Here is a 4,339-nt window from a genome sequence, read left to right as displayed (position 1 = left end):
AAAGAAAAGAAAAAAAGCTGTTTCCTGACATACTTTATTATCTATCTTGAAAATAGAATATTTAATTATTGCCAAATTGTAATTATTCCCTAAACATAGATTTCATTACTACTTCATTTAAAGGATCTTCGCCTTCTGGTCCTTTCCTGAGATAAATAAAGCAGCAGCATGTTCCATGGCAGGTTAAAATCTCCTCCCCCCCAAAAAATTGTCTCAAGTTATGGTGAAACATAATTTCCGTAACTTCTCTTTGATTTTATTTATTTATTTATTTTAACTTAAATTTATTCTTGCTAACCTTTTTATATGACAATAATCAGAAGGGAATACAATTAGAATAAAACTGGTAAATTCTCTGAAACAGAGCAAATATGTTTTAATTTATTATCCCATCAAATCAGATGGAAAGGTATTCTAATGGCTGGATTTGGATTCACCACTTAATAGGTTTATACTAAGTAGTTAAAGAAAAAAGTTACACTGAAGAAGCTTTGTTCAAAGAGAATATATTTTTTCTCAATATTTTGTTTTTATAGCAACATGATTTCTGAAAAGAAATTGTTCTATCTTTTGAATTATGACACTTGCAATTATATATGAAATACTATCTAAAACAAATTATCTCCTCTGATTTTTTTCACTTCAGAAGTGATTATTTTTGGGGAGGAGGGATCAACATTTTAAATTTTTCCTTTTTATAATGAACTCCAGTTAAACTATAGTTTCCTTGTCAGTTTTGCGCAGATTATATTTTTCAATTGCTGCACGCTTAGAGGAAGTCACTGCACAAATCAGAATTTTCTAAACTCTCCTTGGCTTTTTTTCACTTATTGTTATCCAGTGTAAATGTGCCAGGTGAACTTCAATACATGTTTAGAAAATTATCTGTTACTTCCTAAAATAAGCTTTAATTCTTTGAATATATGAATATTTCTGCCTTTGTTCTGAATTCTATTTGCATTTCATAATTCCTTCTTTAATTCTTTATCCCTAGAATTATATACATTTGCTGACAAAATCCAATGAGCTATTTCTTCCTAAACTTAAACTTATTTTTAGGTAATGTTATTTTGTTATTTTTGTTTTCTTTTGTTTTCTAGGGTTTTTTTTAAATTAGTATTTTTTTGTTGTTGTTTTTTTGTTCTAGTTGTTAGCTTTTTTGGTTTTATTTTGTTTTGATTTTTCAAACTTAAATACTTTTGGATGCATTCCAAGCTAACTGTCTAGAAAAAAAAAAAGTATTTATTTGATGTTATAAAATAATGTAAGTGCTGAAAATTAGTACTTGCAAATTAAGGCTTTTAACAGCTTTGCACTTCACAGATTCTGACCAAACCTGAATTAGTGTAAAACTTTATAATGGCTAAGAGATTCAACTCTTCATTTCTGTTTTCATCTTTTGTTTTCTTAAAGAGTAACCCTCTGATTAGTCAAACAGTTATGTTCTTTTCATCTTAACCTCCTTTAAGGACATCTTAACCACCTTCAATTTGCAAATTGAAAGTGATTGCTACGCAGAATTGACCTGAATAGTAATAGTGTTCTTAAATATTCCCACCTTGGCAAAATACACTCGGAATAATATTTGCAAACCTGCTCATAACTTTGAAGTTATTGTCCTCATGTAGATATTGTCTTAATACACCTTGTCATCCCACAGTACATTTATTATTAAGTCCCGTGCACGGTTATTGTAACACAGTTTTCCCATTCAGCATCTTAAGTGCATAGTATGAAATTAGCTTTATGCAGCTGAGAAGAAAGCTGGGTTACACAATAGGCTGTTTTGTTTCTTTGTTTGGTAATCGTTTGTTTTCCACAGGCAAAATTTATCAATTATGTAGAGCCTGTTTACTTCTTTTGAAATCCACAACTACAAACCAGGATACACTAAGTTCTTGATTCTGGTAGGAAGACACCAAGTCTTGTAAAAGTGTATTACCCTAGCATTCTGTCCTGTGATTTAATGTTTCTTTAGTTAAATGTCTGTTATGTCCGCAGACAACTCTTATTGTTCACGTGAAGTGAGTCTGTCCCAAATACATTGGACTCCATGCATGTGTTTCATTTGATCTAAACATTGTTATTGAATATGTTGTTCATGTTCCAAACAATAGATCTTAAGCAATAGGTCAGAAAAAGAACACAGAATAAAATTATATTTTTGCTTTTGGATCTGCCAAAATTACATGGTCTGCAAAACATGCAAGTTCAAATACTGTCGAGTTTGATAGTACAGAGCTCTAAAACATTAAACAAAAACTAATATATCCCACAAAGACAAGCTAGGATCCTAATTTCATTGACAGTAGCTTAAATATTTCCTAAAAATATTTCCTGGGATCCTGAGCTGGATCCTACCCAGCTCAGTTATTTCCTGTCTTCTTGCCTGAAGAGGCTGATCTATATACTTTTCAGACAAATGTTTCTTGGGGAAGTAGCGTGGGAATATTTTGGCCAAATTCATCAGTTCAGCGATTTTGAAGGAAGCAAAAAATCTTTTCTTTCAGTGAGTCAGTTACCCTGTCATTGACTGCCGAAGTATAGACGCATTTTATCATTACTATGACTCGCAGTAGTGCCAAGGAAGTTAACAGGAATTGGTACATCAGTACATCAGTAATGATTAAGAATAATGTATGAATGAAATTACCTCTTCCAATATTTTATGAGACCACTTTATGAATCCAAAGAACTGTTCATACACTGCAGACTGAAGCAGCTATCAACTGTAATTATTTATTTGCCAGTAAACAAACATAAAAGTTCTATTTACCAACAATAGTGTGTTCTGCTTTAAAACAAATGTTAATTTTGCACAGATGTGATGGAAATTATGGAAACTTAATTGACAGAAAAGAAAGTATAACTTTATTGTTCAATGACCTAGATAAAGTGCATTTTTCTTTTTTTGTTGTTAGCAAAGCAAGTTAAAGCTTCCAATAACATTAATGGGTATATCAGTCTGAGTTATTAGCAATGGCCAGATCCCAATAGAAAAAGTGCTTCCATAATTGAAAACTGCACTTAAAACACTAATTTATCTCTATCTTCCTTTTTCTTCTTCTTAAGCCAAAAGACAGGAAGTAAATTCACACATTGTTTACAGTGACTTGCTAAAATCTTTCTCAGCTTTTGCATTCTGAAAGTATTGAAAATGAAATGGCTAAGAACTCCTTCCAAACCAAGGGAGAATTAAGGCTTCAGTGAGAGCACACAGGAAGCAAGTGACCACAGACTGTGTTACATGGGACTGTGTCCATTCCCTTTTGTAAGTTATCATGTGTGGCACAAATGAGGATAGAATAGTCAACATTCAACCTGTCTCCCAAGTAATAGCTAGTCACTGTCCATAGATTCAAAAAGAAGGATTAGTGATTTTGTTCCAGAGACACTTGATATCATAGGCAAAATATGAAATCAAAGCACTACAGCAAGATTATAGAATAAATTTGAGGAATAAATCCCAGACTTTGTCTTATCCTTCCAGTCCCATAAGATAATGTGTAAGAAGTTGAAAATGCTGACAATTGCTTTTGAGTCTGAAGTTTAAAATCTTTTGATTCAAACAACCAGATAATGCACAGAAAATTCTTAACCTTTTGAAATAGTTTCACCACCAGCTTTGGGAGAAGATAAAAAATGTCTTCTGCTTCATTGAACATGTATTTGCTCACGTGGTGATGAGTTTATTTACATCATGGAACAACCACAGAATCACAGTATCACAAAATCACAAAATCTTAGGGGTTAGAAGAAACCTCTGGATATAATCTACTCTAATCAGTTGCTAACGTGTGTTCTCTACAGTAGATTAAATGTTGTATTTTCAACTATGAGCTCTTTGTTCTGGGCTTCTGAAAAATTCAGTATGTTCATTTTTAATATATTTTATTGTAGGAGCAATGAAATAAAAGCCTGCTGTTGTCACTTAGCCTTTTATCTGTTCCTGCTTCTCTTCGCACTTTGTCCATGATTTATTTACATTGACATGTTCATTGTGGAAAGCAGCTGGATAATTATGAGGTGTTGTGGAAGGCATATCTGAGTTGAGCAATCAAAAGAAGTTTGTATTTTATTTAAAAAATTCACTGGCTATAGTGTCTAAGCATCCATTTGTGTATAGATACCTCTGACTAAAACCTCCCCAAATCTGAAAGGATTACACTTGAAAATCTGAGTGAACTCTATGATCTGATGTTTGTTTTGTTTTTGTTTTTTTTCCCCCACATATTACTTTGAAAATAAACCCTACTGATAAGGTTAGTTGTTGCTCAGCAGGTAGTTACTGTGTTCCTAGATGCACAATTCTGGTTTACGCTTACTGTAAATATAAAAA

Source organism: Meleagris gallopavo, chromosome 6 (genome assembly GCF_000146605.3).
Source record: "Meleagris gallopavo isolate NT-WF06-2002-E0010 breed Aviagen turkey brand Nicholas breeding stock chromosome 6, Turkey_5.1, whole genome shotgun sequence".
NCBI lineage: Eukaryota > Metazoa > Chordata > Aves > Galliformes > Phasianidae > Meleagris > Meleagris gallopavo.
This window is presented reverse-complemented; position numbering follows the sequence as displayed.